Source organism: Armigeres subalbatus, chromosome 2, assembly GCF_024139115.2.
Source record: "Armigeres subalbatus isolate Guangzhou_Male chromosome 2, GZ_Asu_2, whole genome shotgun sequence".
Taxonomy (NCBI): Eukaryota; Metazoa; Arthropoda; class Insecta; order Diptera; family Culicidae; genus Armigeres; species Armigeres subalbatus.
Genome location: NC_085140.1, coordinates 305,995,179 through 306,018,934, shown reverse-complemented (window position 1 = coordinate 306,018,934; position 23,756 = coordinate 305,995,179). Strand labels below are relative to the sequence as shown.

Sequence of the window (23,756 nt, the reverse complement as noted above, 5' to 3'; positions counted from 1 at the left end):
CGCGGTTTTTTTCGCCTTGTATTTTTACATATTTTTTTTTTTTTTTTTTTGTCTTTATTTTTGTGATTTTTTATTGGCTAATAAGTTCATCACATAGAGAAGAAGCCAGAAGGGCTTTTCTTCGAGCCCAACCAAGGGGTCTCGCCTTGGTCAATTGACTTGCTTATAATGACTAATCGTTAAAACATTTGTGCTAATAATTGTTCGATTAAAAGCCGACATGGGGCATACGGAAGTCTGACGGACTGTTACAGGTTAAGAGATTATGCTACTATCCACTAGGTGGCTATTAACTGTCTTACTGGTTACCAACCAAGAGTGTAGAAAGTGACAAGAAGGTAATTCTAATTTGCCGTGTGGTTTTGCTACCTTGCCGTGACAGCTGTCATAGTTGTTTATAACAATTTTTTCTGTTCGTGTGTTGTATGCGGTAAGAGGGCTTCTTTTTTTGGTAAAAATTGATTAATTTACTTGCTTCTTCGGTGTGTTTCAGGTCCGCCCAAGGAGATTCGTAAAAAGGAAGAAATGCTTTTTAGCAGGTAAGAGTGCAGGAATGAAAAATTAGGGGTTTTACTTGAAAATCGTACCTCGTGCCGAATTGAGGTTACATTTCTCCGTATTTTGGTTGCTATTATGCTGGTGAATTTCTTTTCGTTTCCTATCTTCTTTGGTTAGCAACGATCTAGCTACCTACACTTGCTGCCGCAGGTTGTGTGGTAAAAACCCGGTTTTAAATAAAGGAATAAGTGTGGCGAAGTGTCGTGCGGTGTTCTGAAAAGGTTGTGGCAATGTGAACACCGGCGGAAAGCGGCCGGGTTTGCAACTGGTTGTTAAGTTTTATTATTTCAGGTAATTAAGCTTCGGTGTGGTCTTTGGTATGATCGGTTTAGTGGTTTCAGCTGGGATGCAGTGCTAAGGGTGGTAATCCGGTCGTGAAGTGAAGAGGAGGAACTGCCGCAGTTGATGTTAATCGGATGACTCTATGATGGTGCCTGACCGGATTTTTTCCTTTTTTTTCTGCTTTCAGGTCCACTTCTGCTTGAGGAGATTCTGGTGCTCAGAGGCGGCTGCTGGCGAATATTTCATGGTAGGAGAGATAGATGGCGCGACATCGATGGGACCCGGGGCTAGTTCGTGGTGACAGGATGAAGTTCGGTTGCTGTTGACGGACCAACTCCATCTATCCTGTTGAAGGGGCTGGACCATAGTTGGTGTAGACCAACAGTGTCAAGTTCTCCCCGGCGATGCGGCGTCTGACGATGCACAATCCCGCAGATCGCCATTACGGTGTAGCCGCATCGGACCACCGGGGGGGCCCTTCATCAACTTCTCGTTGGTTAGGGCATTGGCACTGGCAGCCGATGGAGTTGGAGAAAGAAGACTGTCCGGTTCCATCCACGGACGGGATGGAAAAGAGTGAGTATCGTTCCGATCGGTCCCTTTGACATGCTAGGGGTTCATCTGTTTTCTTCCTTTTTAGGTTCAGCTTGCCTGCTGAGGAGTACCTGAGCAGAGGTTAGACATCGAAGAGGTTCCAGTAGGAAGGAAAGCTTGTCTTTGGTGAGTGTAATTTTAAGCCTAGTTTCAATAAGCTTGGATGTTCATGGGTAGATGGCTGCTGTTCCGCTTATCGTCGCATTGACTTTGGGATTTCGTAGGCTTAATCTTCTGCTTCCAGTTATTTATTTATGTTTTCAGTTTTTAGTTTCCAGTTTTTTACATATGTTTTCAGGATTTGGGCACAGAAAATCAAAATCCCGGCCCCATTGAACATGCACGGGGCCCAAAATCCGGCGGAAAATATTCCCGAGGTGTGATAGGATCATATGTTTCGAATCAAAATAAACACGATGCTACGCACACCAACATATCCAGTGACAGATGGAACTGAAAATGTTTTTTTTATTCAGGGTTCGGGTTGGCACTGGCCCAGGTTTAAAAACGAATTCGACATAGAATACGACAACATCAAATTTGGCATTCTATCTATCTATCTATCGCAAGGGTACAAGGAGTAATCTTCAACCCTGCAAAAAGTCGCCAGGCTTGAAACGGGACGCATCTCTGCAAACTGACGGTACAAATCCGGTGCGCAAAATTAGGCCTCTTCTAATCGTATAAAAACTGCAAGTTTTATTAAGTTTATGGCCATCAGATTGACAATCGTCGCTCTCTCAACGAATTAAACCAGAAGTCTTTCTGGGAATTCATCCGGAAGTTCGTCCGGAAATAGGAATTTTGCTGGAAGTTCCTCCAGAAATTCCTCCGGAAGTTCCTCCAACTACTATTTGGTTACGGTTTTCATTATTTTAGTGATTAAAGTCACTATCAACTCTCAGCATAAATCCCCTGACACTCTTCTTCTTCTTCTTCTTCTTATTGACATTACATCCCCACACTGGGACAGAGCCGCCTTGCAGCTTATTGTTCATCAAGCACTTCCACAGTTATTGGATGCGAGGTTTCTAAGCCAAGTAACCATTTCTGCATTCGTATATCATGAGGCTAACACGAAGATACTTTTATGCCCTTGGAAGTCGAGACAGTTTCCAATCCAAAAATTGTCTAGACCGGCATCGGGAATCGAACCCAGCCACCCTCAGCATGGTCTTGCTTTGTAGCCGCGCGTCTTACCGCACGGCTAAGGAGGGCCCCTAAATCCCCTGACACACACATTGTCAATTTCGTGATAAAACTTTAACAAATAAAGGCAGTGGCAACTATATTGCCACCAACAAATTATATGTTTTTCTATTTATTACCAAGCGCTCTACTTATTATTTCCCATGTAGTGGCTTTATTTGCTTCCTAGTAACACCCCAGATGAATTTGAGCCATTGAACAGATCGTAAGTTTCGAGTGGAAGAAGGATTTTCAGTTATAATTCGTTAAAAAAATGGCAAAGATTTTTCCCGTTGGTATTAATTATTTTGAATCTCCTGTGTTAGATTATTACGTGATTAGCGCGAAAAAAGCATTGCCTTTCTGTTAATTTGGTTTTTAGATTTTTGACGAAATTTTGTTTTTTTTCCCAAGGGTCCCCCCTTTTTTTTGCATATAGTGCGTTTTCCGTCTAGGACTCTTCACCATAAAATGTAACGTGCCTTGAGTTGACTGGTTTTACGTAAATCCTGTTTTCCCGCCTGCCGGGCAGTGGCGACTATATTACCACCAATTTTTCAATTTTCTGAACTGTTTAATGTAAAACAAACATCACGGTGCCCCGGTAGACCGTTATTATAAAATAAAAATGTCCATCAAAACCAAGTACAGGGCTCGATTTCTGTGGTAATTCTGCACCTCTGGACCAATTTTTAAAAAAATCCCTAGGAGGAATCTCGAGAAATCTTGATTTGAAGTTTTTAATTAAGAAATTTCGAAAGAACCTACACACCAAAAAAATATGAATATTACAGGTGATGTATTTCAATAAAATGACACAAAACCACATGACAAAAACAGAATCGTATATTTCTCAATGTCAGATGATTTAAAATTACATGTCACGGAACCTAAACACAGCACCCGCTGCAACGCACCTAACGCACAAGCAGTTAATGACTTGATGCAGTGAAATACTTGTTCAGTGCAAATCGTGGAACCAGTTTTACTTCGATCATCCCTCTTTCAAGAAGCGGAGATAGCTGAGTGGTAGCGTGCCGGGCTCTCACTCAGCGGACTTATGTTCGATTCGCGTTCTGATCAATCAATTTTTTTGTCAATAAAGTTGTGATGTAAAATTAAAGTACACCCGATTCTTTTTTTACACGGGGGATGCGTGCCGTGTGAAAAAAATCCGTGTAAAAATAATCCGTGTTATTTCGAGAAACCGTGTAAAAATAATCCGTGTTATTTCGAGAATCCGTGCAAAAAAAATCCGTGCTATTTCGAGAAACCGTGTAATAAAAGCCGTGCAAAAAATATCCGTGTAAAAAAAGTAACCGGGTCTGTGTTTATCTGGGGGATGCGTTCCGTGTAAAAATAAATCCGTGTAAAAAAAATCCGTGTTATTTCGAGAATCCGTGTAAAAAAAATCCGTGCTATTTCGAGAAACCGTGCAAAAAAAATCCGTGTTATTTCAAGAATCCGTGTAAAAAAAGCCGTGTAAAAAAAATCCGTGCGAAAATAATCCGTGTAAAAAAAGAATCGGGTGTACCACCTAATTTTACGTCAAAAATGACGCTCGTATATGTCGGTGTCACAGCACCTAAAATTACATGATTATTTTTAGGTGTGTATATTTTAATTCAATAACATCCAAAAAATACTTTTAAAGCCGTCCAAAAAGTGGTCCAAGTTGTTTTCAACCAGTTTGCATTTGTTGCCTTCATTACAATTATAAATTTTTACAACTGATTAAGTTTACCAAACTGACTTAGGTATGTTTTTTGTATGGCTTGAAGCCGTCTATTTGTCTTCAAGAATGCTTCCTCTCGTTCAGAACCATTCATGAATTCACATGCAGGCTGCAGATTCTTTGTTGAATGCCATTCAGCTAAAAGTTTGTATTTTTTTTATTGTATTCACAAATGTATTCGAGCATCAAAAGTAAAGATTGGAGTACGGAAAAAAATTATGAAAAAAAACCAACAGCTTAAAGATTTGTTTAAAGTAGTGTAGTTACTTAGCATTATATAACAGGTTAGATCTTCGTCAGATGCTGTAACAATTGAATTGACGGAGCTTTATCATACTCTGAGATTTCCCCGCAAAAGCATCATCGGACTGGTAATGACTCCAAAGATGGCAGTAAGGAAAAGCTACGATTTTCAAGAGTGAGCTCGGCATATAGAATGAGATCTCGAGAACCAAGGAAAACACCAGGAAAAATACACAAGAGAAAGAAAAAAAAATACAAGCTTTGTGCATATTCTTTTGGGTTTTCGGTTACGACGAAGATAAAATATTCAATTTTTGAACTTTTAAGAACACTTTAATAAAGAAACAAAATGAACCTTTGCTTATCTCCGTCACTACACATCTAGTTCGGAATTCTTAATACGATTCGAAACTTGCTCGAGAAGTGCCATGTTGAGTAAATTTATGGGTGAACCAAGTATCCAAGTAATCAACAAATTGCATAGAGTTCACTAGAATCCCGATCTTTCGGATTACGTTATTACTCTGCTTAAACATTAACAATTTTCTAATTAATATTTTAATCAGCAGGTTCTGAATCATTTCAAAAAAGTGTACGCAAGATACAGCTCTTTGAAACTCGAGCACGGTTTTGAGGAAGCAATTGATAGCTTTGCTAGCAGCTTAAAAAAGCCACAGCTTCCATTCACGTCAAAGTACCATATCTTGAATTATCATGTTTCAGAGTTCTGTAGAGGTACCGGAATGAGGTACCGAGATTTGGCAGCCAATTTCGTTTAATACGTGCTGTGATCGAGTATAACAGCTTCTAACTACTATTATTCTACACGAATTCTGGTCTTACTTCTCTCCATTATGAACATGAACACTAAATTAAAATTAATTTTTACCTTTCATTGAAATTGAAAGCAACACTTATACTAAAATTGAGCAAGTTCGCCATACAAAAACATACTTAAGTCAGTTTGGTAAATATTTATAGTTCTAATAACGGCAACGCGTGCTTAGGTCCATCTTTGGCGTTGTGCAAGAGAAAAGTGTGTGGCGGCGAAGGATGAAACAGGGGCTCGTCCAGCTCTACGGCGAACCCAGTACCCAGAAGGTAGCTAAATCTGGAAGGGTACGATGGGCAGGACATATTTCAAGAATGCTGGACAGCAACCCTGCAAAGCTGGTGGTTACTTCCGAACGGCAGGTACAAGATGAATTGAAGGACATCTATCTAGGTGGATTAATCAGGGTTTTTGGTGATATTTTCGATTCCTATATGGATTCTTAACTTTAAACTTCAAATCAAGATTTCTCGAGATTTTTTTAAAAATTGGTCCAGAGGTGCAGAATTACCACAGAAATCGAGCCCTGTACTTGGTTTTGATGGACATTTTTATTTTATAATAACGGTCTACCGGGGCACCGTGAAACATACATTTGAGTTTAATACCATGTCAACATTATGTCCTATTGTTGTTTTTGTTAATTTATTGTTTAGATTCGTCTGCCTTATAAAGGGTTAAGACCTTTATTATATTATTCTTCCCCCCCATGGCCGTATATCTGTGATTTGCTCAGCCCCTCAATTGGAGCTCATCATCATCAAGCGAATGCAGAAAAAAATTTAATTGAAAAACTCCAGTCAATACAGTTACACCTCTACAACACCAATTGCGTTGCGTTGCGTTGTAACGGAGTATTTCGTAGATTGCATACTGATAGCTGTCATGTATATTCTTTAACTTTCTTACTCCAATTGCTTATGGATTACTATTTGGGATTTAATAGCAACCCAATTAGAGGTCCAAAACGATAAAGCATGAAAGCTACCATTGCTGGCCACGCCCATCTTCTCCGTTACTACACGCAAAAAAATGTTGCGGTTGAAACTACCATTCCGAGGGTTAATTTAAGAATACGCACCGACGATTTTCAGCAGACAACAAACCCGTTTGATTTTACCATGCGCGCAGTAAAAATATACTGTGGTCGTGGTGGAATGTTGTTACATGAACTGAATCAGTGGTGAATTTGTCCGAATGCATGGTTAATTTAACTGAAAATTTGTGGTTGTTTTAAAAACATGGCGTAGTCTACAAAATAGTAATTGCTACCATGGAATTTTTTTTCTGTGTATGGAAAGGGAGGAAATCTCGCTTAACTTTTCAAAAGGACCTAAGTAACATTTTTTCATGAATTAATTTGAATAGCGCAATCAACAGAAAAACATGAAAGCTTTTGATTGCAGTACTCAAATTAATTCATGAAAAAATGTTACTTAGGTCCTTTTGAAAAGTTAAGCGAGAAATGATGATATGATATCTACTTAGCGAGAGGCCAGCGACTCACCGACGCCCTCATAGATGTCAAGGAGTTGGATGGTTGGTAGGGGATATAGTTTAGGAATATCATCATAAGCAAATGATATAATAAGTTTGAACATACGTTGGGAGTTACCATGCTAAGAAAATTATATCACTCCATTGATGGTTTTCCTGGGATGGGACAAAGCTATTAAACTTGCCCTGGCTAAATAGCCTAGGTTTAAGCGCCATTGTTCGCTCTCTGAAACGAGAAAGAAAAGAAAATATATTAAATGCCCCTTCCCCCCTTATTTATTTTTTTCCAATTGAGAGCCCGTAAGTAATTTTTTTAAATAAATTTCTTCTCAATTAAAAGTGTTGATTAAAGAAGTGTGACAGATTGAGGCTTTATGTGCAACATTACTCAAATTTGATTTGATTCCACCTAGATATGTATTGATTCACACATATTTTGCACGCACTTCACGAAAAAAGCGGGTGTAAATGAAACGAAACGGGTGAAGGTTAGTTTGTAAATTGGTGTGAATGTAGCGTGAAATGTAAGACTGAGTAATGCATACATGCATACAATATCGCAATGCATCAAAACGGAATGTTTTAGTTATACATTAATAGCATGAAATGAGCTCACCAAATAATAAAATGATCTTCCAGTTGTGGATTCCAGAGGCCTATTCAATTGGACGTTCAAGCGGCTTAAGCGGGAACATCATACTCAGGAAACAGTTGAACCACGCACCGACCATTTCCGATAGCTACCTGATCATCGTCTGAATTTGATTGGTGTTTGAACCAACCACAAATGAGAGCGATATACCGAAAAAAAAATAGGCTCGGAAACCACCACTTAGAGGTTAATTCCCATATTTTCACTACACCCGCGAAAATGGATCGAGTTCGATCCATTTTTGGAATTTGCACTCTTGGACGGCGCACCCTTGATTAAGACACAAACATCACGTTTCTCTGCATCCTCGCGAAAAACTTTAACTCGCAATCCCAAATATAAAACTGATTCAGGACACAACATTCACGCACTCCGCGGAACTACAGAACCGTCAGCCGAAACATTGCTTTTCCGCTGACGCAGAAGGAGGAAAATTTTGACGCGTGAAAAAAAATGCTTCTGCGTTGAACCGCAGCACACTACGATCTCCAGAATTTTTGATCTCCGAACCGGTCCTTACAAACCCGGACTGGACGAAGGAGTTTACCATCCAAACCGACGCCAGTGACGTGGCGATAGCCGGAATATTGACGCAGGAATTGGATGGTAAAGAACACATCATTGCCTATTTCTCGAGGAAGCTAAGTTCCTGTGAAAAGAAATATGGTCCAACCGACAAAGAAGGTTTAGCTGCCCTGGAAGCAATAGAGCATTTCAGATGTTATGTGGAGGGGTCGCACTTCACATTAATCACAGATTGCTCTGCAGTGACTTTCATCTGTAATTCCAAGTGGCGACCCAGTTCACCCAGCCCAATAACTGACACAAAGAGAATCGCCCAGCACCACATGATGAACTTACCTGTTCGACGAATGAGTCTTTGCACAGCAAGCTCTCACGGCCGTCGCCTAAGCGCAGCGATGCTCGGGCAGCCGACACGATGACCGCCGAGTTGTTCGTGTTGTATCCATCATGTTGGTAGCACTGGGCAAGGTGTGTTGAAGGAATGTAGGATGCATATACTGCTGTGAGGGGTAGACCAAAGGCTCGTTCTACTTCGGGGATTCCCAACCCACACATCTCTCCTCTTCTCACAGAATAAAACGACGAAAAAATAACAGGAATAAATGTTTAAGTAAATCAGGCTATATGTACATTAGAAAACATTTTTATTGAAGAAAAAATACATTTTTGGATTCATGTGTGTTTAATTTTCATGGCAACTAACTGTCATCTACAATATGCACATAGTCCCGTAGATGACCCGGCATTCTTCTGAGTCTAGTGGTCCGCTGAACCGTACTTTCATTATTGTCCTGTTCCGGGGCACCTAGACTTCCTTTATTGTTATCCTGTTTCGAAGCACCTTCATTTGAAGTTTGAACACGCCATTCGGAAACTTTCTTCGTTTGTGAAATATGGCGCTTAATCATACGTTCGTCGTCGTCACCCGCATATCAGCCGAGATGCTCAAAGCTGACCCCATGACATCCGCTCAACTACTGCATCGTTTATTTCGTAATATCTGGGACACCGCAACTTTCCCGGTCGACTGGATGCAAGGTATCTTAGTGAAGGTGCCCAAAAAGGGTGACCTGACTGTATGCGATAACTGGCGAGGCATTATGTTGCTGTGTACCGTTCTCAAAGTTCTGTGCAAAATTATCATAGCCCGGATTCAGGAGAAGATCGATGCGACTCTCCGGCGGCAGCAAGCCGGATTCCGTGCCGGAAGATCCTGTGTGAACCATATTGTCACGCTCCGCATCATTTTGGAGCAGGTCAACGAATTCCAAGAGTCCCTTTACTTGGTATTCATTGACTACGAAAAAGCTTTCGACCGTCTCAATCACGAGAATATGTGGGGCGCCCTGAGACGCAAGGGGGTTCCTGAGAAAATCATCGGCCTCATCAAAGCACAGTACGAGGCCTTTTCGTGTAGAGTGCTGCACAATGGGGTCCTGTCCGACTCTATCCGGGTCGTAGCTGGTGTGAGGCAAGGATGTATTCTATCACCGTTACTGTTCCTCATCGTAATCGATGAGATTCTGGTAGATGCGATTGACCGTGAACTAAACCGCGGGCTGTTATGGCAGCCTATAACCATGGAGCACCTAAACGACTTCGAATTGGCGGATGACGTTGCACTACTCGCGCAACGGCGCTCTGATATGCAGAGTAAGCTCAACGACCTTGCCGATCGCTCCTCCTCGGCAGGTTTAGTCATCAACAAAACCAAATCGTTGGATGTAAACACGGTGACTCCTTCCAGTTTCACAGTAGCCGGGCAACCAGTGGAGAATGTTGAAAGCTTCCAATATCTTGGTAGCCAAATGGCGTCAGACGGCGGTACCAAGATCGACATAGGCGCACGGATCAAGAAAGCAAGGGCTGCCTTTGCGAGTTTAAGAAATATCTGGAAAAACAGGCAGATAAGTGAACGCACCAAAATACGAATTTTCAACTCTAACGTGAAATCTGTGCTGTTATACGCTAGCGAAACATGGTGTGTATCAGTGGAGAACACTCAACGGCTGCAGGTGTTCATTAACAGATGCCTGCGGTATATAATTCGGGCCTGGTGGCCTCACAACTGGATCTCAAACAACGAGCTCCATCGTTGTTGTCACCAGAGGCCGATAACAACAGAAATTCGGGATCGGAAGTGGGGCTGGGTCGGCCACACTCTACGTAGGGGCGGAAACGAAATCTGTAAGCAAGCATTAGACTGGAACCCAGCGGGACATCGCAGCAGAGGCAGACCCAGAGGCTCATGGCGGAGAAGCCTCAATAAAGAAATAAAAGAAGTCGACCGAAATCTAACCTGGCAACAGGTTAAAGCGATAGCCGGGCATCGCTCAGGATGGAGATCTTTCAAGTCGGCCCTTTGCACCACCGGAGGTGTACAGGATCCATAAGTAAGTAAGTAAGTAAGTCGTCGTCACCCGGTACAAGACATCCATTTTTTTCTTCCATGACGGTATAGCGTTGTGAACAAAACCTCGAATCTCCCTTTGCTCGTGATTGTCGTTCGATTATCACCGTGTCTCCAGGTTTCAACTGGCTCTTCCGAGCACCACGGCGGGTGTCTTCGTGTTCCTTTGATTTAAGCTTCATTGTCTTGTCCCTTTCGTCCAATATGCCATCATCGTGATCCGGTTTTCTACGATTGACGAGAGGCAGTCCTCGTTTCACCCTTCTACCACGCATGATTTCTTCAGGTGGAACTTTTGCTATGGTGTGGGAAGCTGCATTGTGTGCTCTTACAGCGGCTTGTAGCTCTTCACTGTAATTTGAGCCGGTAGAGACAGCTATGGCCATCGATTTATTTATTAGTTTCATATATTGTTCAACCATGCCATTCTGCTGAGGGAAGTGGGGCGTTGAAAAAATAGTTTTTATACCTCTCTCATGGCAATATCGGCTATAATCATCCCCGTTAAAAGGGGGTCCGTTATCGCTCTTTATACATTCTGGAAACCCATCCTTATCAAATACATCATCAAGAACCTTCCTGGTTTGCTCGAAGCTGGTAGATTTTATGGGACGGGCTATTATGTACCGCGAACGGTAGTCAACAATAACCAAGACGTAAACACCTCCAAACTTGCTATAAGGCCCATTAAAATCAATGGCGATAGTTTCCCAGGCAGTATTTGGAATAACAGTTCGCAACATTGGAGTAGGTTTTTCAGGTAGACCATTAATTGCACATGATTGACAGGCTTTTACCCACTTTTCAGCATCTCCTGCACAGTTACACCTCTACAACACCAATTGCGAGAATTATGCTCAAAATTAAGCTGATTATGTTTGCCGAGAGTTCGTAAAGGCTACTGCGGGAATCGAAAACATATTTGCGTAGAAAATAATCATCACACAATTGCGCCAAGGGAAATCACATTGAAATCGTACGTAAAAGTTTATCTAGCATTGTTGCCACAATTTCAGTTTTACACATGCCTCTGTTTCTAGTTTTGAATTATCGATATTCATCCGATGAAAACAAAGCAATGAAAAGGAATTTGATTTGTTTCTTAATTTTGGGATTTTTTCAGCCGTGAGCACGTTTGTTAACAAAAAGAAGCGACGATATTGGTACTGTATTTCTTTGTTTTGCGATAAGATGAATATACAGTGTTGACCCGATTTTGTCACTCCCCGATTTTGTCTACCCCCGATTTTGTCTACCCCCGATTTTATCACCTTTTCGACCCGATTTTATCACGTCCCGATTTTGTCACGTTTTCGACCCGATTTTGTCACCCCAAAAAATTTTGTCATTCTTTTTATTTTCGTAAATAATACCACAAATAACATTGATTTTCATGAAATAACTTTCACCGCCTGTAGTTTATTACGAACGACTTTGATTACCTGGGAAATATTCTGTAAGCAATTTCGACAAGAAATAACGGGTACCGATCACGCATTTGGCATTTCCAAGGCATAAAATGATTCATATTTATGGAATGAATTAAAAAAAAAATGAAAATATTTTTTTCCAATTTTGTCACATACCCTGTTTTATCACCCCAAAATTCACCAGGGGGGTGATAAAATCGGGATATTACTGTATAATATATATCAGTGAGATGGTAAACGGAACAGTTTCCCTATCTGTTGAACGTTTAGGCGTTTTAATTGAATAGCTAAACAATTCAACCAATATATACTTTTGCCTTCGATTATTAACAATTATCATCAACTACAACCTTTTCTAGAATAACCCTAACAACCTGCTTTCCAACCGACGAGGGAATATATTGACAACGGACACCACTCCGGAGATTACAATAAAGCAGTCTCCGATATAATGATTAGTCCCCTGAGGAATCTGCTACATTCGAACGTGGGAATGTATTTTCTCTTTAGCTCTTCGGTCGGGTTTACGAACGCACGACTTACGGATTGACCCAGCAGAATACTCTCGTACAAACGACTTGGTGGCATCCAGCACTGGGAATATGTTGGTTTCTGCACGCACATATCTGTTCCATTTGCTGTGGGGGAGGGCATCTGAAACGGGTATCTGCTCCAATATGAACAGCACGGCAATATTTTAGTTACCTATATTCTTTAATGGGCAAGTCGTTTCTACTCGACTGACCAAGAAAAATATCACAAAAAATAGACAACAAAACAGTTTACGCCTAGATTGTCCGTTTTGGAGGAAGATTATTATAGACTCATGAGTTGCAACCCTGCAACAGTTACCCTATGTGGCCGCTTCGTCCTAGCCAACGTACAACACTGTGGAACGGTGTAATACCATGTGAAATGTGGTCCTTTGTGATGAGAGATTCAGCGCTTCCAGCCACAATGGGGATACAAATACGTGAAGTGAAGCCGTGGAGATATTCCAGCAAGAACGGGTCGCGGGTCGAGGGCCAGACAGGAAGTGGAACAAAAGCAAACACACAGACGAATCATATGGTGGCTGGCTCGAAAGGATGGCCCCGGATTCACTCATGTGTTGCTTCTGGTTCGCTTTGATGGGATTGCCGGGGCAATGATAATCTTCTACCATTCCGTTTCTCCGGGGAGCTTTCCCTCGCCTTTTAAGGTGGTTATACAACAAAGCCACGAATCGGCCATCTTGGAAACCACGTGCTTTTTGTAGTGATTTTTCAAGAGCACGAATTGAAAGAACCACAACGCCCATGGGGATGACACATCCGTAGAACGTTTGCTTACTTATGCTAAACAATCGACTTTAATTTCAGCATTGTACGAACATTATTTCGCTATATTTGAATTTTTAACAATAGGAGTAGAAAACCGTGTGGAGAATTTGAAATTCACCACATGGCTCGATTGTATAATCACCTTAAGCCGTGTCCGTAACATATCGTGACGAGGAGATATTTCGAGGGTTGGTTGGCAGAGACGATAATGGAAAATAATAACAATAATAATCACATACTGATAATGCCGTCATCTTTGATGTTTGATTTGTTGTTGATTGGAGCGGTATGGTTGATGAAATTCCCATTGGTCGGTCTGTATGGGTTCTATTCTTCGTTGCATGAAATTAACTCCATGTCATTCTTTCCTATTTACATCTGGTTGATAGATTCAGTTTTAGCTCCTAATGACATAAAGAAGTGGGCAAACAGAATAGTATTGCCTAAAAGGAAATAAAAAATAAATTGAAAATATTCCCGATGTGTCCCCGAATTCCCTGGTGATTAATTTTCGTCGGTCCCTTTTTGAAAAGTGTCATAGTAATGCGTGATGGGTCAGGAGGGACTACGTCCAAGTCTTAACGGCCTCTTCCCAGGCCAATATGAGTTGTACTTGCCTAGGATGTTGTGAGGTTTGACAGTGTGTTCTGCTAAAACTTTTATATAAAGCTGCATGTACCCGCAAGCAGGCCCTTCCAAAGCGTTATCGCAACGCACCAAGCGTCTGTTTTCCATGTTAGGGGCGGTTGATCATCTTCGAAGTATCAGAAAGGGATGTTTAGCAAAACTGTGCACCATGATCCACCGGAAATTTTGGGAGTCAGGCCCAAAAAACAAAAAGACAAAAAAGGACTAGCGATTCGATAGGAAGTTCGGTTCGTTGAACTGCAAATCTTTCAATTTTACCCGGCAACTCCTATCCCTACCTCCTCGTGGCGCTGGCCAGGATACGAGCAAGTTTAGGGAAGATCGGGTAACCAACCCCGGTGGGAACTATAGTCGTATGCTGACAGGGAAGGGGGATTTGCTCCTCCCCGGAGGTGCAAATCTGATCAGGCGTCTGTTCTCCATATTAGGAGCGGCTCACAACAGCGTCTGTTCTCCATGTTAGGGGCGGCTGATCATCGTCCGAGTGCCAGCGAGGGACTCTAAACTAAACTGTGCACACCATGCTGCATCGTGTCAGCATCGAGAAGGCAGCCCCTTCAACGCGATGTAGGTAGCGCAACCCTGGTAAGGTAGCCTACCGAAGATTCTACAGCTACAAAGAAAGGCAAAAGTAGAGCAAACGGATTGATTCAACGGCAACAGACCCGGCAACGAATAAACGACAACGATTGGAAAGTCGGATCTTGGAACGTTAGAATTTTGAATGAACCCGCACGCGTTGGGTTCCTGGCTCGTGAGCTGCAGAAGGTTGGCGTGAGTGCGGCAGCCATCCAGGAAATACGGTGGCCCAGAACTGAAGAACGTGAATTCCGGGCGGGGATCCCATAGCGAACACTTCATTCAAGTACCACATCTACTATAGCGGTGGTGACAGAGCAGAACGAGGAGTTGGCTTCATGGTGATCGGGAAGCAGATGAAGCGTGTTATTTGGTGGAAGCCGATAAGCGACCGCATCTGCGTGTTGAGAATGAAGGCAAACTCTTCAACTATAGCCTGATAAGCATCTATGCCCCAACGAACGATAAGCCTGATGACGTGAAAGATGATTTCTATGAGAGCCTAAATAAGGCCTACGGAGAGTGCCCAACACATGATGTAAAGATTGTCATCGGGGATGCAAATGAGCAAATCGGAAGAGAAAGTTTCTTTCGCCCTGTCATTGGTATGGAAAGCCTTCATTCCGCTACCAACAATAATGGTCTGCGACTTGTAACCTTTGCTGCTGCTAAAGGGATGGCAATAAGCAATACCTACCACGTAAGAATATCCGCAAACACACCTGGCAACATCCGAGTGGAGACACTTGCTCACAGATAGACCACGTGCTGGTCGACGGACGACATTTCTCGGATGTGTTAGATGTAAGGTCCTTCAGAGGTCCGAACATCAACTCGGATACTACCTTGTAGCTGAAGCGCAGGAGAACATGGATAGAAACGATATGCGGAAGTTTTTCGCAACTGTCAATGGCGCGCGGCATAAGACTGCGCCTGTGGCCGCCATGTGCAATGACCGAGAGGGGAATTTGCTGACAGACAAGACTATGGTGGCAGCCAGGTGGAAGGAGCACTTCGAAGATTTGTTGAACGGTGAAAATGAAGGTGTATTAAGGAGCAGGATGGACACAGTCGGCGGTCAAGCTGTGGAACCACCAACGCTGGACGAGGTTAAGAAGGCTCTAAACGAGCTGAAAACGAGATCCTGGTCGAGCTTCTCAAACACGGAAGTGAGCAGCTGTATCAATCAGTCCACCACATTATCCAGAAAATATGGGAGGATGAAGAACTGCCTGCCGGCTGGTTGGATGGCCTCATATGCCCAATCTATAATAAAGGGCACATACTAGAGTGTTTTTTTTTTCTTGAGCAAGGGTAAACGGAAATCTGCAACCAGACACCTGATGAGGTAACTTAGGTAGTGTGGGGATGGGTATGTCATGTAACTCTTACCCGATCCACTAAAACCAAAACCCTTTCGCCAGTCCGTACCCCCGGCCCGCAATTAAGCAATACATCAGAGGGGGACTATTGAGAACGCTCACGCCCATGCTAACGCACTTGACGACAATACACACAACATCGACTTCAAGGGTAGCTACCTCACCACCCGTCGATCGCAAGCTATGATAGTAACCTAGCGGTCCGTATCATAATCTCACGTTGGAGACGAGCACCCCGACAACAACCACCGCGCGTGAACTGCAATGACCTCTATATCTACATACTGAGGTCTCCGCAGCCCACCCGCGACATGTTGCCCGAGCAGCACAAGTGAGTCAAAAATGGTTGCAGCAACTTGATTGTTATCAAATCTGGTCACATATGAGTTGCAGTAACCTACGTGGAACATGTGTGCTGCTAGGGTGGTTGTCGGGGTGAGCAAAGTGTTCACTGCATCACAGGTGCCCTTACTGCATTCGTTGGTTTTGCTCAAGACGCCACCACCGCTGCAGTTTCGACATAATCTGTTGAGATGCTGTGTTCACCGCATTCCATATAGCTTCCTCCCGGCACATCCTCTCGACGAGGTTGTCCGGGGTTGTATCCGTACCACTAATAAGCAGCATGGCATTGCGTTCTACCTCGAATCGCGGGCATGCGAACATCACATGCTCTGCCGATTCTACCTCACCTACACATTCAGGACACTCCGCAGAGTCTGCGAAGCCAAACCTGTGTAGGAATTTTCTAAAGCAACCGTGTTCAGACAACACCTGTGTTAGGTGGAAGTTGACTTGACCATGCTTCCTATCAACCCAGTTGGACACATCTCGAATCAGTCTGTGGGTCCAACGACCTTTGACTGCGGTGTCCCATGCTCTGTGCCATTTAAGCAACGAAGCTGCTCTCTTGACACGTTGCACTTGCACCGAGTCCCTTTCGTTGTAGCACTCCACATCTTCCTCTAGGAGTATGTCAATCGGCATCATTCCAGCTATAACGCACACCGCCTCATATGATATGGTGCGATATGCGCTCGCGACACGTAGACACATCAGCCGGTGTATTCTGATCAATTTCTTTACATTGTACTCGGTTTTTAGTGCTACGGCCCATGCCGGCACGCCATAACGGATGATAGACAATGCTACGCCAGCTATCAGCCTACGCACTTGACTATGCACCGCCGATCTGTTGGACATCATTCGTGATAAAGATGTTATCGCCAATGAAGCCCGCTGACATGCATAATCGACGTGGTTCGTAAAATTGAGCTTATCATCGATCATCACGCCCAGATGCTTGAGAGACCTCACGGAGTTAACTCTGCAGGTCCCTACTCTTATCATCGCTGCAAGCCATGGCGGTTATGCACTACCACGACTTCCGTCTTGTGGTGTGCAAGGGACAACCGTCTCGAGTTGAGCCATTCCTCCACTCTGCCAATCGCGTATGAAGCCTTCAGTCTAACTTCGTCGAGAGTGTCACCTGCTATTTCTAGCATTACGTCATCCGCGAAGCCTTCTATCTTCAAACCAGCCGGGAAACTTAAGCGTAATACTCCGTCGTACATAATATTCCACAGAACCGGTCCGAGGATCGATCCCTGTGGAACACCCGCAGACACTACGATCGACTTTCGACCAGCATCAGTGTCGTATAACAGCACCCTATTCTGAAACTAACTTTTCAGTATCCTGCACAGGTAATCCGGAACTCTCAATCGGTACAGGGAGTCAGCAATTGCTGCTCAGCTAGCATTGTTAAACGCGTTTTTTACATCAAGAGATCTGGCGTGCAGAGAAACGGCACTATCATCACACAGTCGCATATGCTTCTGGGATTTGCGGATGACATCGACCTCATTGGAATCGATCGCAGAGTAGTAGTGGAGGCTTTTGTCTCATTGAAGAGTGTAAGAAGCGGCTAGCTCAGGGGTTCTTTCCAACAGGGTCGGCGTACTCGGGAAGACACACAAAACACTTACCAAGAACAAATGAACAAAGTGGACCAAGACCGTCTATCATAATAAATAAATTAAACACGGCACAGAACCAATACTTTTGAACATAGTTATATTAACTTAAATAGTACATGGATTTAGGGGTTAGGGAAGGGCTTGAAGGTGGCAGGCTTGTGAATGAAGGGGCTGTCGCACTGGGTAGTGGCGTCCATCTTGGTGGGGACATGCAGTCGATAGAGAGAGTGGGAATCTGGTTACCTTGGTCATTGGAGGTATGCTGCAGCTGACGATGTGTCGTTCGGGGGGGATTCGGGAGCTTTGTCCCGACGTTCCACGGGCTCGAACACGGGGTAGTGGCTCATCGGATATTGGGTACTAGTGAGCGGGGAAGCCCGCGGACCTCACAAGCCCCTCACCTCCAAAACGTCTACCACTACTATCCGTGCCGTGTGGTCTGGCAATGACGTACGGCTCTAGGACCACCAGCTCGGGACTCGCCGGAACCTCCCATAAAATTGTCCTCACTTGTGGTTCTGGTGATTGTCGAACTCTATTCCCGGCACGAAAATTCACTCTTCTCCTCGCAGCTTTAATTCCTTCGCCATCTTTTTTCCCCCACCCTCCTCTTGTCCTCCTTCCTCTCCTTCCTCGCTTTCCCGTCCTGTCATCATGGTTTCTCTTCTCATCCCTCTTGCAATTATAATTTCAAATATCATGCTATCTAAGATCACATTGTTTACCAGTTGTTGGTAACAAGAGGAAGACGGCGAGAATAGGCTTAACCATTAACTCTATCAAGAAAAAGTACATTGGTACGTGGGTGCGCACAGACACACATACTCACAGACATCACCTCAATTCGAACTGAGTCGATTGGTATATAACACTATAGGTCTCCGGCCCTTCTATAAAAAGTTCATTTTTGGAGCGAACATACAGCCTTTACGTATACTTAGTATACCAGAAAGGCAAAAGGAAGGACCTTTTGTCTCTTTCGACCATTTGTCCCTCTCGACGTTGTGTCCTTTCGACCTTTTGTCGTTTTCGTCATTCGTTCCTTTGAACATTTGTCCCTAACCCGGTGGAACAGCTGTGCCGTTATCCAGAAAAACGCAAGGTCTATCACATACTCAACGCATCCCGAATAGGCTTCGTCCCGCGAGGCGAGATTTCTGTTACGCTATAAACATGAGCGTATACGCCGGATAACGATGGATTTTTTGCCTTACTTAACCTGTTAGGGGATTCAGGTCCATACTTTCGGTGATTATAAGCAGTTTTGACCTTCGTGATAACAAGCGTGAAGGATTGCAAACATTTTTTAAAACTTTCACACTCTAGAAATAAACTACTCAAAATTAGGTTTTAGTAAAAAATACTACTTTCATAAGGTGATGATTTCGTGAAAGTTAAGCATGGTCTTCGATCATGTTTTGCCTTTCTTGTTTATTAAGTATATACTTATAGCCGATCACTCCAAAATCAAACTGTTTATAGAAGGCTCGGAGACCCATAGTGTTATGAGGTGATGTTTGTATGTGTGTGTGTACAAAATTTTGTAGATACACTTTTTGGAACTTTTCGAAAGCATTATTGACCGAATTACTCGCAACATGTTCCATTGGACAAGGAATCCTATGTCATAGTTTGCTATTGAAAATTGGACAGATTGGACTATAGGATCATAAGTTATGGCCAAAATACTATTTTTATGAGCAAAACACGCTAAAAAACACTAAGTCATATTCTTTAGTATTTTTTTTTGCACAAGAAAGGCACCAACACCGCTAGGTGAATTAATCATGGTTTTTTTTTAATACGACTGATGAGAAACAAATATATCTATCTATCTGAGTGCATTTTACACCAAACAGGGTTCTAGTTTAGGCGCAATCATTATTTTATTGAAGTAGTATGTTTCACTCACATTTTGAGTAGCCCCCTTTTAAATGAAAATGAGTCGGCGTCGACTTAATTTTGAGTAGGGGAACGGTTCGGCACATTTCCATCCTATCAAAAAAATTTCTCTGTTTTGCGATGAGATGAATATATAATTACGTGACGCACCAGTTCAATCACCACCAACCAAATTACCAGATCAGCAGTTATCAAGTCACACCATCCAAGTCCAAAGTCCAAGCCGACCAACGTGCCCATAGGATTGCCCTGTCAGCAAGTTTAGGTTACAAAAGCCCGATCGAACCTTCGATCGGCCTCTTTCAGTTATCAGCAATTAAGTAGTTAACATCGTTCTAGCAGTGATCAGTAGTGATAAGCTAAGCAAAAATGTGTAAAAGTGTTTATTAAGAATAATAAAAGTTTTTTTTTAATAGACCTGATGGTCTAATCCAAATTTGGCGCAGCCGTCCGGAAACCGGTTGAGTGAACTAACGAGATAACAGTGGAAGCAAGTGATTAAGAAACTCTTGTAAAGTGGTTCCGCGGAAGAACATTTTTCTAGTGAAAATTTTCAACGCATCAGTGACTGAAGGCGTAGCCGTCATTGGACTTGAGGACCCCCCCTTGTTAGCCACCTGGAGCACCAGCATCGTCAACCGAGTACCTACGGACACGACAGCAACCGTGAGTAATTTTTAATTTATTTCTACCTTCCTTCCAAGAATTACTTACGAGGAGATCTGCGTACTACTAGATAGGCGCTTATTCTCTACAGGAAATCGCACTACAAGATAGACGATCCTCCCGTCGCAACTTGGTCCACTACAAGATAGAGATCAAGCTAAGTCTTTTTTCACACGGCGACTAATGCCGAAAGTTAAAAGTGCAATTAAGAAAGCACGCAATTTATTCATACAGAGGGAAAACGATTCAAGCTCTGATTCAGACACAAGTGACGTATCGGAAGAGTATTCGCATATACCCGTACAAAACTTAGAATTAACCTTGCAAAGTTTAACGATGGAACCTCACCCAGGCACATCTAACCCGCTGGAGGGAATAAACCAACAATTGGCTATCATTATGCAAGCCATTGAAGGAATTACTGCTAAGCAAGCTCAGCAGGATATCATGTTACAGCAGCGAAAGGTTAACCAGGCATCACATTCTAATGCCAACCCACAGGTTCATGAACCAAGAGTGTTGGGGGATCCATTTCGCATCCCCGATCCGATCAAAATATTACCGACATTCAACGGGAATAAAAAACAACTAAATTGGTGGCTCGAAACCGCCGAAAAAACCTTGAACAATTATCAGAACCTAGTTAGCCCAGAAATTTTCCAAATTTACCTTACGGCGATCAGTAACAAAATAGAAGGCCACGCGAAAGATGTATTATGTACAAATGGGAATTTCACAACTTTTAACGAAATTAAGATTATCTTAACAGCCGCGCTTGGTGACAAGCAAGAACTCTCTACCTTCAACTGCCAACTTTGGCATAATAAGATGGATGGGAGTGTTAGTAAGCATTACCAGCGAAGTAAACAACTAGTTTACAACATTAAATCATTAGCAAAGCAAAATCCTAAATACAACCAGCACTGGGACGCGATTAACGATTTCATCAATGAGTACAGCCTAGCCGCGTACATTAGTGGTTTGCAAAAACCTTACTTTGGTTATGTCCAGGCGGCAGAACCAAAAACAATAGAAAATGCGTATGCATTCATATGCAAATTCAGTTCAAATGAGTCGAATAGGTCTTTGACTCAAACTCATCCTTCATCCAAACCTAAATTTGACCAAAATTCCAAACACACGAGACAAGAAAATTATCAGAATCAAAAACCCAATACTAGACAGCAGAATACCCATACCCCTGAAACGTCGACTGAAGGAATGGACATAGGGTCTGTCAGATCCAAATTGACACTTAATAAAAGATTGAATAACCACGAAATAATCGAAAGCGAGGACGAAGATAACGAAATTGACGTAAATTTTTCAATAAACGCCCCAAGCGACACGGACGATTAGACCACAATTACCTACCTTACCTAAACCTACGATATGGCGACAAAACCTTGAAATTGCTTATCGACTCTGGCGCAAACACGAATTTATTAAAACCTGGTATTCTTAAAGACCCTGTCAAAACGAAACCCCTGACAGTAAAATGCGCTAAAAATGATAAAATTATCTCATCGAAAGGCAAAATCCCAATAATTGATTGTTTACCACCACTTTTGTTTTATGAGTTAGATTTTCACAATTTCTTCGATGGACTAATTGGCTCCAAAACCCTCTCAAAGTACAATGGAAAGCTTAACTACAAATTAGGTACACTCGAAATCAACAATACCATAATAACATTTTCGAAACATTTTATTACATCCAATTCAGAACAATTCAACCATCTGATCACTCTGAAAAGCGACAAAAATGGTGATTGGTTTGTAGGGAAACCAGTTCAGCTATCAAAAGACATAACTCTGGAACCCGGTTTATATCAGTCACAAAATTTTCAGACGACCATTGCAGTTAGCACCAATTCCAAAGATCCTCCCAATACTAAACAAATCGGAAAACTATCATTGAACGTTAACAATTTTGAGACATTAGCACCTATACCGTTGGACACAAAGACCAAACTAGACAGAACAGCAATTGAACAACTCTTAAGGATAGAACATCTTTCAAAATTTGAAAAAGAAAAACTAATAGACGTCATATTGAAAAACCAACAAACACTACTAAAAACAGACGAAAAACTGACAGCAACCACTGCCATTAAACACAGAATTAATACCAGAGACAATAACCCAGTTTACACAAAATCATACAGGTACCCACACCACTACAAAAAAGACGTAGAAGAACAAATTCAGGAAATGCTTGATCATGGAATTGTACAACATTCGATAAGCCCCTATTCATCCCCGATTTGGGTGGTTCCCAAAAAAATGGACGCTTCTGGTAAAAAGAAAATACGAGTCGTAATTGACTACCGAAAAGTTAACGAAAAGACGATAGATGACAAATTTCCAATTCCCCAAATAGAGGAAATACTTGACAATTTGGGAAAATCGATATACTTTACGACAATTGATTTGAAATCTGGGTTTCATCAAATTGAAATGGACCCAGAACACATGGAAAAAACTGCATTCTCGACAGCACAAGGGCACTTCGAATTTACAAGAATGCCTTTTGGGCTAAAGAACGCTCCTGCCACGTTTCAACGGGCAATGAATCACATTCTTGCTGGCTTCATTGGCATTATTTGTTATGTTTATTTGGATGATATTATAATAGTGGGATACAACTTAGAGAATCACTTGGAAAACATTTTCAAAGTTTTGACAAGACTGACTAATTACAATCTCAAAATTCAGCTTGACAAGTGCGAATTTTTGAAACGTGAAACAGAATTTCTAGGACACATAATTACACCAGACGGAACTAAACCTAACCCGGATAAAGTCACTAAAATCCTTGAATGGCCTTTACCAAGAACTCAAACAGAAATCAAACAATTTTTGGGGTTGACAGGGTATTACCGGCGATTTATAAAAGATTATTCTAAAATAGCCAGATGCCAGTAATTACGCACTTGGTGCTGTCCTTTCTCAAATGTTCGATAAAATTGAAAAACCTGTTGCCTTTGCGAGTAGAACCCTAAACAAAACAGAAATAAATTACTCCACTACGGAAAAAGAAGCTTTAGCTATAATGTGGGCGGTTGAAAAATATAAAAACTACCTACACGGAAATAAATTCACTCTAGTTACAGACCATAAACCACTCACTTTCATTAAAAATTCGACTAAAAACGCAAAACTTATAAGATGGCGACTAGAATTGGAAACATACAAATACGACGTTGTATACAGAACAGGTAAAACTAACGTAGTTGCTGACGCGCTCAGCAGGAAACATGAACTCAATGCAAACGAACTAGACAATTCAGATTCGGATTCAATGGCAAATCATTCCCCCTCTTCAAACGC

The 23,756-nt window shown here is 42.3% G+C and overlaps 1 long non-coding RNA gene across 2 annotated transcripts; it reads left to right on the top strand.

Moving 5' to 3' along the window:
* The first annotated feature begins 492 nt into the window (after positions 1-492).
* LOC134216682 (uncharacterized) lies at positions 493-2,270 on the top strand. Of its 2 annotated transcripts, XR_009980767.1 has the most exons (4): positions 493-539; positions 676-849; positions 1,028-1,560; positions 1,733-2,270. It is a non-coding gene; the product is annotated as an uncharacterized LOC134216682 (long non-coding RNA). The 2 variants fall into 2 exon arrangements; XR_009980766.1 differs by lacking the exon at positions 493-539 and having other exon boundaries at positions 546-849.
* Positions 2,271-23,756: the final 21,486 nt, after the last annotated feature.